We start from the raw sequence: 12,886 nt of genomic DNA on the forward strand, positions 1-12,886 counted from the left end.
CTACGTATTTTACAATGCCAATAGTGGAAAACAGTGACAGTGTGAAGATGTTGAGTGAGTTAAGATTCCACGAACATGTCCAGACATGTGCCCTTCCCTCTGCATAGTTTGGGGATGACACTATAGCTTCTTCCATCCCTGTAATGCCTTATTTATACTTGTTTTCGTGCCGTGTCGGCGGCCACTGAAAAAAGCAGATCTACAAGCTCACAACGCGCTGTTTTGCAGGCTTGTAGATCTGTTATGTTGAGTGAATGACACCGGCACGCAACCAAAGTATAGTATAGTATAAATAAGTATAAATCAGGCTTAGTGTGGGTCTACTGTATTTATTTTTGCTTCACTGTGTTTATTTCTTGTGTGGTCCAAATGTGTTGGCCTAGTTTGCACTAGGGTTCTGAGACATGTACTATACAGGTCAACACGTCAGTACAAGCACTTACAAGATGCAGTCTTACAAACAGCATGTGGGTCAGTGGAGCACCCTGGTTCATATAAGATGCCAACAACAAAACAAGCTTCTCCTTGTTTATGTTTTTCAATTCATAAGTCATAGCATTGTGAGCTCACTGAAGGAATTGGTGGAAGATAGATACTATATTGACAGAGTTTAGAGATAGTCTGCAACTGATCCATTTTTACTAGGCCATGAGTAATTCAAGTAGGGTACCAGACCAGTAGCAGGGCAAAGGGTGAGCCACTGTGAACACACTGCTAAACAATGAGCTTCAGTGATCAGTGATCTTGGTTAAGAATCTGTGTCATTTTAGATTTGCAGCGCTTGCAAGCATTTTTGAACATTTTTGAAAACTCTTGAATCGTTTTACATTTTTAACTCTTCTGAGGGGTCCCTGGCACAAAACAGTTTCAGATGCGGGGGTCCGTGGCCAATTGTGGGGGTCCTTCCACGAAAATGTTTTGAGAACTACTGATTTAGAAGACATTTGTAGAATTAGCCTGAGCTCTTAATGGGTTAAATGCTAACAACACAGGGTAGAAAGAAACAGTGTACTGTACAACAGTCATTGTTTAAACAAAGCTATGTCATCGTTCTGTACACGTGTAATGCAGCCCTGTTCTGACCCGGCACTTATGATAATGACGTGGTCTTCTCTGCAGCAACATTCAGAGAAAACACTCAAAGGGACCCATGCACTATTTTGGAACTACTGAGCATTAGCAACATCTGGTGTGTGCACTGTGGCCACCTTGACACCACCTGTCCAACCCTTAGATGTTTAATGGCTTAATCAATCTAATTACGGAAATCATTGCAGGTGGATTGCTTTTAATAAATTGTACTATAGGTCAGTTATAATGAAAAAGAAAAATACTGTTTTTGCATGTCCATTCATTATTATTTTATTGTTATTGGTGATGCACCGAATATTCGGCCGCAGAAAATATTCGGCAGAAAATGTATGTATGTATTTTCGGCCTATTCGGTTTCGGCCCGAATAGGCAGAAAATATATCACTGAATAGTATATGCAATAATGCATTCAAAAGAGCTGAATAAATGTTTTATGGACCCATAATAGTGATTTCTTTGCCATAACCATTTATTTTGCCATAAATCAGGTAGCTTTAAAGTACGGCCATGACAGCAATGATAGGAAAAAATATATATACTTTTAATCATATTCGGAAATTCGGTATTCGGCCAACTATGTCCTATATTCAGTTTCGGCCAAGAATTTCCCTTTCGGTGGATCCCTTCGGTGAATTGTTATATGTGAATACTTGTAGAGGAATAAATGTGAGTCAGCTGCCATACGTGATTGATTCATATTGTCAAATAAACAGGTAAAGAATGATTATAGCTGTATTATTACTGAACATTCATATTACAGTGCATTTTAACTAAAGTTGACGACACAGATCCGATATGGACCAAGTAACTAAGTACAAGTAACTAAGAACACTCAAGCAGCACATTAAAGTATTTTGAAAATACTTTTGTACTTTTACTAAAGTAACAAAATGTCAAAAGGGACTTTTGCTTTGGGGTCCACACATGATTACAAGTGATGATGTAAGTCGGTCCTCTACCCTCTGTCAATTTCTACTCTGGTAACAATTAGCTTCCTGTCATGCCATGACTTATATGGGCCTCTGAAACAGGATAGGGTGAGAGCGGTAGGGGAGCGTAAGTGAGGGTATAAACGGTCAATGTAGGTGGTGTCACTGGTGTGTCCATCTGTGTGCATGCATAAAGGCCTGGGTGGTCTGCAGACAGACTATCCAAACCTGTGCTCTCATTCTCTCCTCCTGACTACCCTGGAATGTTTAACCTCCTCCACCACCGCAACAACACACACACATCTACATACAAACGTAACAGAGAACAATGGTGGGGTGGAGCCCTATCGGCCCTCTGTACGTAAATCTGAGACAACCCACTGTCAACAATAAAACTCTGTCACGCAAATGAACAAAAAGCCGCCCTGATAATAAAACGCTGGGCGAGAGCAGGGCTATTATGTGGCTCAGCTAATGTCTCTGGTAATGGGATGTCAGAAAGACTCCCTGTTCCGCCATATAGCTGCTAAGGCGGCACACAGTGTTTGCCGGATTTTGTGAGAGAAATAAGCAACCAGGTCTATGAAAACCAGTACTGTACTCTACAAGCTCACAACGTGAGCGCCTTTCTCCTGTCTAAATGTCGAAGTGTCTTCTTGGGCAAGACACTGACAGAACCCTACATTGCCTCCAATGAGTTCGCTTGCCACCATTGGTGTGTGAAAGTAGGAAGTGAGGACGCTGGTGTCGACTGTTCGCCGTTTCACCTCCCAATGTATGAATGAATGAACCATTGTAAAGCGCTTTGAGCACTTGGAAATGTTCTATAAAAATGCACTTCATTATTATTATTCATTAATTAGAAAGCCTATTAATTTATGGGGTTTCCTTGACATGAAAATGTTTGAGAACCACTCTTTTAAAAAACATTTAAGAAGAAATCCCAAATAAGCAACTACACTTCAGAAACAAGCCTGAAAAAACGCAACCTAGTGAACCCACAACTATACAATATCACTTATACATGGCAACACTTACTGGCTAGAGCAAACACTGGCTCCCTCCCTGGGGTCGACACAATGTGAGGAATTAAATGTTAATGCTGCCTCATGCATCTGATCTGGGGATTGAGACGGGAAGGAATGTCCTTGGCTCTAATGCAGGTACTTTCTTTAGCGCCTTGACAACACAGCAGCAACACAGACTAACCGCTGTTTCACAATATTAAATGCTGACACACTTTGTTAATGTGTAAGACTCTATACGTTTTTAACTTCTTAAACTTCTTCCTACTCCTTTTTCGAACATAATTTAAAATAGATAGATATATCTTTGTTTTTTTATCTTTAATTTATTTTCATTTGTTTTAAATCAAAGTTTTCCTTTATTTCCTTTGTCTGTTCATTTATGTTTTAATATGTTCAGAATAAATAAATAAATGAAATGAAAAATGTGCCAAAATATGGTCTCTGTATCCCACGGTGGCCCGTTTCTGAAAATCTTTTTCTTTAATCACACGATCTGCACAAGTAGCAAAGAGGCAAATATTTTAAGACACACCTCACCCTGAATGATAAGTGGGAACACTCTTCAGAGTACAGTGGGTGAAATGTGGTTTCTGGCTTTCTGTCACTTTGTGTTAAAGTTAAGATGTAAGTGTAAAAAGAAAATAGACAAAGACTCAATCAATATGGGGGTGCTTTCAATTCAGCTCCCCTTACCATGCCCCATCTGACTTTAAACAGCCATTACGTCTTCATAGTTACACGAAAGTGTAATAAAAACCACTAAATTATTTACAGACAAGCATTTAACTGCCGAGATAGTTTAGTGACTCGGGTGAATTGTCCTTAGCCGTGGCTAAGTGAGAACCAGTCACTCACAGCTTTTGTTTTGCTGTCCTTATTTGTAATTCAGTTTGCCAGGCATAGTACCTGTTAACCTCAAATGGATTCAGAGCCTGTCTGTCAACTTGTCTGAAGGGGAGAAGAAAGTCAGAAACGGAGGGTGATATGCGGGGATGCAGGGGAACCAATGTGTCAGAAAGCACAAAGGAACTAACAGAGACAGACTGGGAATTGCTTGGCTGGAGCTGGAAATGGCCAGACACTGGCAGTGATAGGGCCCCTTGCAAGACAAACCAAAGCCATGGATAAATAAATACAATTTGTTTGAACCATTTAAAGGTATATTCAGTGATTTCACTTAATTCAAATATCACTTATTTTTTTGTTTTGTTGTGATAATCCTCCCTACTATAGAGTGTGCTGGCCATATAAGGAGTTCCTCCCTGTCCCCAGTTAACCCCTGGGGGTCAAAAAACCTTAGGTTTCGTTTTTGACTCTCTATCCTGATTGGACGAAAGGCTGGGTCCCACAGCCAAAAACGAAACCTAAGGTTTTTTGAGTGAAATCACTGAATATACCTTTAAGCCATAATACATACATCACTGCACTACAAGTGGAAAATAACCTTGCACTGTCTAACACTGTGACTCACACGTTGTGAGCATTTAGAAATCGCCTACCATTATACTGTATGTTCAAAACGGGATGCCAGGTTGAAAGTGGTTAAAATCATAATCCCAACCTCTGTTCCTGTAATTCCTTCAATGGGCAACGAAGCGAGGTGGCCACACTCACCAGGCTGCTACATCAGTGGCCAGTAAACTCAACTAATGCAGCCCCGTAAACAGATTACCACACACGATTCAGTTCTGTCACGTATAGGGAAACATTGCCCCTTTCCGCTGGCAATCCCCACTATGAAACTACCATCCATGCCACTCCTTTCATTCAGCAATTCACATCCTGCCGTGTTGACATCCCTCGGGAATAGACTAGAGCCAAATGCCTCTTTATTACAGTGGTGGCAGGGAAAGCACAAAGCCAATCGTCTTCAACTGGTAAGATATTGCCAAGCGAACCCATTCTTCTAAGAAACGTTAGAAGACTGTAGTGACACTTAAAACCTGATTCTGAAGATTTCAAAGAAAACAAATCTAAAATGAGGACTTAATCTTTAGTGCTAGTGCTACAGTACTTGTATCACCACTTCCCACATTAAGGCACTGGGCACGTATCATTGCTTATCATCATGACTACTCTCTTATCAGAAATCAGAATGTGCCAAAGTGTGACAATGGGAAAGGGATATCCAACCTTAGTACTTCTCAGCCTTTCTGCACAGAACTGAATGCAGTTCCAGAAGCCCAAAGGAAAGGGGCTGCCAACGCTGATGTTCTCTGAAATCATAACGCTTCAGAGTAGCTACGTCATTTGAGAACTAAAATGTGGCAGGTTGTACAGTAGAACAGTGATTCTCAACCTGTAAGTACCCACATGATGGTCACTGCATGAAAACATTGAGAACCACTGCTGTAGATTACTTCTATGATCATTGAACGACAAAGCTAATCACACTTTTGAGTATTTTCGGAACTGCTCGTTCATCATATGGATGTGCTGCTGATGACAGTGAGAATGACATCGCATATCCATCTATGTGTAGTGTACAATGTTCTCTGGATCCAAGTAGTTTTACAAGATTGATGAAGGACAATGCATGCGAGTAGCCGAGTACAAAGCATTCTGGTGATAAAAGCTGCCGCTAAAGCCCATACGAGAACAGAACATTAAAAGAAAACTAACTCACAGTACAGCAGAGTTCAAGTACAACTTCCTTAATCACCCGCGTGGAATCTGCCACTCCACAGAATATGACCCAGCCTTGAACTCGTCTATTGACCTTATGGGTCCCATAACGGGGGAATATTTATACAAGCGCATTAGAACAGAACAAGCTTTGTTCATTATGTCCGGTTTTCACTCCTTACATTACCACATTAGCTTAAGACACGCAGTCTGCTTGTATCTGCAAGTCTGGCTACAGGATTAGCATGTTAGACTTGAACCCCAGCAACCCTATTCTGAGCGGAGCATTTGGCAAAAATAGCTGATCTACAAGCTCACAATACATGGCAACGTGACGCATTGTGAGCTTGTAGATCAGCTTTTTTTTACAACTATTTTTTTGGTGTAGAGGGGAGTATAGAGGCAACTAGTGGTTTGCTGCTTTTGTGTGAAGCTGTAGTATGATCAAGTAGGGCATTCATTTACGGGGAACAAAAAACACAAAAAGGTTAAATATGGAGATAGGAGGTTTCTGCCTGACAGCAACTGTATTAAGGACACACCCACCCTGCTGCTGCGACGTGTTTAAGCAGGACTTCTCCCCAGCAGGAAGTGGCCGAGCTGCAGAAACAGGGAGGAAATGCCTTTGTGATGAGAGGGCTGCCAGATCTCTCCTGACTCTCTCTCTCTCTCTCTGTCGCTCTGTCTAGCTCCCATCCTTGAAGATACTGCCTTCTCGCCTACTCGTGATTCATGAGAAAACCGAGGGGTGTGCGATGCTTGAGCGATCCTCACAGGAATATGACAGTACACATACAGCACAGCAGCATGCTGTGGTGCACCATTAAAGGTATCCCCGGTAACAATACATCACCTCGGTGACAATGTGGCAGACCAGACAGCAGGGGCACCCATGAAATTGCCAATGAATTCACCGGATAATCCGGTGAATTCATTGGCAATTTCATGGGTGAGTGACACAGATGCCTTGGTTCTCAGAACAGAGAAAATGGGAGAAGGGAAAAGTAAAGCATTCCTTCTGGCCTTGGCTGACTGAAACCAAAGCTCTGATATTGCCTGTCCTGAGGGAAGATAGAACTATTAAGCCTCAGTTAGGCCGATACATGCACATCACTGCTGTTCAGAGGGGGAACGACTACTTATCACTAGTAAAATGTAGCTAAAAACCCTTATTTTTCTTGGTACCAGTCAGTGCTGAGTGCCATATTCTACCTTGACAGCTAGACACCTAAATCATACAGTAATGTCTGATTAAAAGGTAATTAATCTTTTACAGGGTGATGAACAGAGAGGAGTAAGTCTGGCTTACTGGGACCAACTAATTACAAAGACATGAACACAGTTATGTGCCTAGAATAAATGTGCATGTCTAACTGTTTCACCCAACGTGCTCCTCTTCTCCCCAGTCTGTGGTAAAAGTAAAAGTACTGCATCACTTGCAGGCAAAAGTAATTTTGGCTAATAAATAAGTCCGTGATAACTACCTGTGTGCTGCTGTGCCAGCTTGAATAAGGTGTTACATCACAGCACTGCTGGATTCCAACCTTTTATTCTCCCCCAGAAACCATCAACTGCAGTGAGTATCTCACCCATACCTCGGCCGTATCTCAGTCAGAACTGTCAAGCCTCCACAGCCAGAGTTACAATTTACAATTTAGGCATTTTAGCTAACACTCATTAATTACCCAGAGTGACTTGCAAACTGTGTGAAATCGGAGTAAATGCCATGAACCCTAGTCGAAAAACGACAGGGTAACAACAAGTTACTCACGAAAGTAGAGTGCAATGAGAACAATAGTGCCTCAAACTAAAAAACAAACGTAGCATCTGTCTAAAAACAACATACAAAAGGAGTGATATGAGGGGAAAGGAGTGCTAGAGGACGAGTTGGAGTCTGAAGAGGTGAGTTCGGTCTGGATAATATGTTGGTGACTAGGCCTCACTATAGGAATAGCCCTAGCAAGAGAATACTTTGTTTGTTTGTTTGTGTGTGCGTGTGTGTGTGTGTGTGTGTGTGTGTGTGTGTGTGTGTGTGTGTGTGTGTGTGTGTGTGTGTGTGTGTCGACATGTTTATAGGCGGCCAACACTTCTGGCTCAATCAGCATGATGAGTCACAGGGTAAATTTGCTTAAGTACATGTTTATGCTCCAACCAGCAGTGCAACTGCCGTGCACATCAGTCCTGGCAGACGTCTTCTCACCATGCAGCGTGCAGCTTGCACTGCAAGCAAGCAAGCAGACACGCTGACAAGACATTACAAGACGGGGTCTAATTTAACGGCGTGACTCCTCCCAGTGTGTGGATCTTTGAGTGCATGTGTGGCTAGTGAGTCTATGACGTCATAGCCCAAAAGTCCCCGAGCTTTTCAAGGCATAGAGGGGTGGATTCAAACTACGAACCTGTGTGCCCAGCAGCTTTTCCAATACTGGTATCAGTATCGGAACAACTTTATATGCTGTGTGTGTGTGTGTGTGTGTGTGTGTGTGTGTGTGTGTGTGTGTGTGTGTGTGTGTGTGTGTGTGTGTGTGTGTGTGTTTCTCAGTATCAGCTATTATATTATGTCTGCTGTGTCTGACAAGTATGTCAACTGTATTGTACTGTATGTAACAATGTTCTGCTGTCTAGGCACTTTGTAACTGGATTGTTCTCCAATCTCCTGGATTGTTTTCTGACTGCATTGTCAGTGTTTACGTCCTTTGTACAAGGTATTCTTGTACTTCTGTTTATGTGGATATTTCATATTTTGCCTGTGTGCGTGTGTGAAAGGTACTTCCTTGGCCTACAGTCAGCGTGCACAAGACATTTGACAGACAGACAGACAGACAGACAGACCCATTTGTAGACATCTTGTCTACTTGGAAAAGTATAATTCTATAATATAAGTATTTCTCTGGCTTCAGCAGCCCTCGCTTCCACTATCAACTATCCCAGCTCGCAGTACAAACACAGCGAGGTGAAACGGCCACGGGGATAAAGTAGAGAGGAATGTGTGGAATGCCACAGCGTTCCAAATTAAATCATACATTATTCAAGTGAGAGGGGAAGACGGGGAGGGGGAAACGTACACTTGCAACAATGCCAGGGGTCAGAGGGCAGTGTTCAGAAGAAAGTCATTCTGGGCTTTTTATCCGGATCTTCAGCTAGTCTCTGCTCGTCGTTACAAATCTTGTCACAGACTAATTTACAATGGTGAATCCCCAAACAATAGGAGCCAATAGGAATGAATGCATCATCCTTGAATCTTCCAGTGACCCCCCCCCCCCCCCCACACACACACACACACACACACACACACACACACACACACACACACACACACACACACACACACACACACACACACACGTTGAGAATCAGCGTAGTCGTGATCAGCTATTCCCTTCCTGGTAAAATCGTACATCAATCTGGATACAGCACCAGATGATGCCTGGTGCGAGGGTTAGAGGTCAATGACAATGGGGTGGGTCAGCCTCCAGGATGACTCACATCTAACATGATTTCTGGCGTACCCTTCCTTCGTCGACAGCGGAGGGTGACAGCCAGGGGTGGCTAAGGGCGCGAGGGTGGGAATGTGGCAATGTGGCATGCACAGCAGCCCCTCTGTTTGACACCGGGCCAATGCCAGTGAGCTCTCCTCTGTGTCATAATGCATGCTGTAATGCTAGTGTTTCTCATAGTGAGGACTGGGGACGGCCACACACAGGTGTTCTTGAGGGGGTTTCAGGGGGTCCACACAGGCAAAATGAGTAAATATAGCATCAAGACTAGATTGACAACTTTAACGCTGTGCTGTAGGCCTTTTTGAAAATGGCCAATCTACACACTCAGAGCTTGTAGATATGCTATTTAAAATACGATACAATATGGGGGGTCCGTCCTTGACATGAATAAGTTTGAGATCAACCACTGCTGTAATTAACTGTACTTGTCATGCCCCGGCTGGCAATGGTACACGGAGATGCACGTTGTTGCATGTTCAGACTCAGGGGGGATGGTCTTATCTTATTTGGAATCGCAAGCATGCACATTCATTCATTCACACAATGAAGTCTATTGAAATAGAATTCCAGTTGCAGTTAAGAATTGGGTTTTTCAAGACTTGGGGTAAAACACAGATAAGTTGTTCTTGGAGGACAATTTTGCTTACTGCAGTGTTTCTCAAAGTGTGTGGGGGAGGGGGGGTCCGGGTACCCCCAGGGGCCCTTCCAGGGCAGCCCCAGCAAAAGTATGCAATATCATCAAAATTGTCAACTATTTTGGCCCGGGACCGGGACACTTGCATAGAGGTCCGGGCACCTAGGTTGCAACCGGACAGTGTGTCGCGGGTTCGAATCCCGATGATATTGGCTGCGTGTCACTCCCTATCTCTTTTTCCCCATTTCCTGCCAGCCTACTGTCCTATCAACAAAGGCATAAAATCCCTAAGAAAATCTTTAAAAAATATATATTAAACACTTTATCCATATTCTTAAGCTATTAAAAAATAGCCAATATACAAGCTCACAGTGTGTCGCAGGAGCTTGGTTCCTTTTGAAAAATGTAGAATTTTTAATAATTAAGAAAAAGAATCTTCGCTTAAAGCTGCTATAAGCAAATTTTAATGACTTTTTGGGGATTTAGACAGCCAGCAATGAGTAAAGAATTTAGTCTCTGTGACACATCTAGGGGCCACAATCTGCATTCAAAGATGTTCCTAGAAGCTTGGTCATTGGTCGAAAAAAAACCCGGTTAAAATGACTAACCAATCAAGAAGTAGACAGGCAAATCGACCAATTACAAAGCTTCTAGTAAAATCTTTGAATGCAGATTGTGGCCCCTAGATGTGTCAAAGAGACACATTTTTTGTGGGAGCGTTTTAACCATTATTGCTGGCTGTTTGAATACCAAAAATAAATAAAAATGCCATTAAAATTTGGACATATTATTGCTTATAGCAGCTTTAATGGGAGGTCCTTGAGAACCACTGGCCTGCTGAATCCTTTAGGTAGTTTAAAAGATATTCTAATGAGCGTGGAGAGAGAAGCACACACTTCCCTGCATGGAGATTGACAGCTGCTGCTAGCAAAGTAAGCCACGGTCTCATGCCTCAGCTATCTAAGTGAAACATCGTGGGAGGGTGGTACAGTGTCCCATGCATAATTCATTGAGGAATGTTATTTTAACTCTCCCAAAAATGCAGCATGTCTGTCTGGGCGGGTCTGACAAAAATCGTCATAACTGACTAATGGTTTTAATTTTACTTTACTATATAACCTATGTACCTACTATATCATATCTGTCAGGTAAAAATCTATCTCATCTCCATATTATAACTTTTTGTTTCTTAGTTTATTTGTTTTCCGTAAATTAAAGCCGTACTTGATCATACTACAGCGTCACACAAAAGCATCAAAAGTAGCAGATCTGCAAGCTCGAATGTGCCACAATATCACGTTTTTAGCTTGAAGATCTGCTACTTTTGCTCATTTTGAATTTGAATCCTGAAAAGTGACAGTTTGACATGAGGTTTCTACCAGACAGAGGCGATTATTAGCTACATAGCCTATCTTTACATGCCTTTTGTATCGTTTAGTTCATGAACACTATTTTAACAGTTTTATTTTTTCTTCTTCTCATGCATTGCATAGTTTGATGCATTTACGTTGTCATTTGTCATTAACCATTCAATCATGCATCTAAAACAAACTTCCTGTTTAGCTATTAAAGTTGCTATCCAACACAAATTAATGTATAATTAGCCTACCCAAATTACCAGCTTTTACTGTTAGTGTCAACCTAACTTCTCAGTTTGTGGAAACAGAGCCAATGTGTGAATGTCTTCTTCTTTGATATGCCCAATGTAAACATCATTTCACTGGGCCGTTGTAAAGTAATTTCAACACATTTTGAGGCATACCTGTATAGTTTTCGATTGAAAGCACCAAATATGAATAAATTATCAAATAGAGATTACCGTTGCTCTAGGAATTGTACTTCCAACCCCAGGGCAGAGCAGCCAGCCAGCTGCCCGACATGGGCTAAGGGTTAAACTTAATGATGATGATGATGCCAGCCTCTCACTTCAAATCCAGGGAGAGTTGGGTTTTTTGATACCATGGCAACGCATGTCAGCCATGCGATAACAGACAGTGCAGACTTCCTTCATTACCTCGGTGTGTTAAAATACGAGTGTTTCAATCACTGCCAAATCCTTCTATTTTTTTGTTTTTGTTTGTTGTCTTAGGGTTGTAGTTAAATGTAATACAATGTGTATCCTATATAATAGGCTTGTGTAGGCTATATATATAACTTCAGAGACGGCACAGACGTCCCCATAGGATACATAATAACATCACCCTTGATTAAAGACAATGACTGACAACGTCTATTCAAAACGGGTCAGATAATGTACGTAGCACGACAAAAAGACTATTCTAATCACCGTGTCTACAGGACTCGTGCTTCGCTTTTTAGCTGTGTCCATTTATTATGCCATAAGATAAAACAGACCCATTGTGCGCGTATTGTATCCATTTTCTACCGCATTCCGTTTTTAAAAAACCGCAAACTTTTCATTCCTAAAGAACCGTAGAGAGGGGAACCTAAATATGCTCCCAGGTGGAATGAACGCTGGAGTCGACAACACTTTTCAGTAACGTGTTTCTTTCACCTCCTCTTTCTCTGTTGGGCAGAGGGGAAAAAGAAAGACCACCAAGCCTTCGACACACATACAGTATACAAAGGAAAGACCTGCATCAAAGAGAAGACCGCAATTTACCTGAGATACTATAACAACTCTGCGGATTGTATCCAAATCCAAACGATACATGAACGGGCTGTTGTAGTGAAGTGCTCTCGAGTCTCTCTCTCTCTCCCCAGTTTAACTTGTACTTGTTTCTGTGTAGCTGAGCTGCTGCTAATCGACGATGGGAGAGCAGAGACCCCCTCCACTCTGATGTCACGGGAACAGGGAGGAGCATCATGTTACACTGGGATTGGGAGGATTTGGTCTTTTTTTGTTTTTTGTTTTTTCATTTATTTTCCCACACAACACGATGACACCTTCAGGGAGCTTCAAGTTACACATTCTCTCAGACATGGTGATCAACGAGATTTTTCGCGTTTTTTATTTCATCCGTCGTTCAGATTTGTTTAGCCGCGTCGTTCCAACAAGAATTAGTGAATGAATCCCAAATGAATGAATGAATGGCATGGCACTGTACTACTGTCTGT

At 42.1% G+C, this 12,886-nt stretch overlaps 1 protein-coding gene across 1 annotated transcript in view; it reads right to left on the bottom strand.

Annotated features, from left to right (window-relative positions):
• LOC310867306 (SH3 domain-binding protein 4) overlaps positions 1 to 12,563 on the bottom strand; it is a 55,980-nt gene extending 43,417 nt beyond the window's left edge. Inside the window, exon 1 of the mRNA XM_083777253.1 lies at positions 12,432 to 12,563. The gene's annotated coding sequence lies outside the window, so the exon portion shown is untranslated. The remainder of the gene's footprint in view (positions 1 to 12,431) is intronic.
• Between the last annotated feature and the right edge of the window lie 323 nt (positions 12,564 to 12,886).

Source organism: Protomyctophum parallelum (genome assembly GCF_964188405.1).
Source record: "Protomyctophum parallelum genome assembly, chromosome: 11".
Lineage (NCBI taxonomy): Eukaryota > Metazoa > Chordata > Actinopteri > Myctophiformes > Myctophidae > Protomyctophum > Protomyctophum parallelum.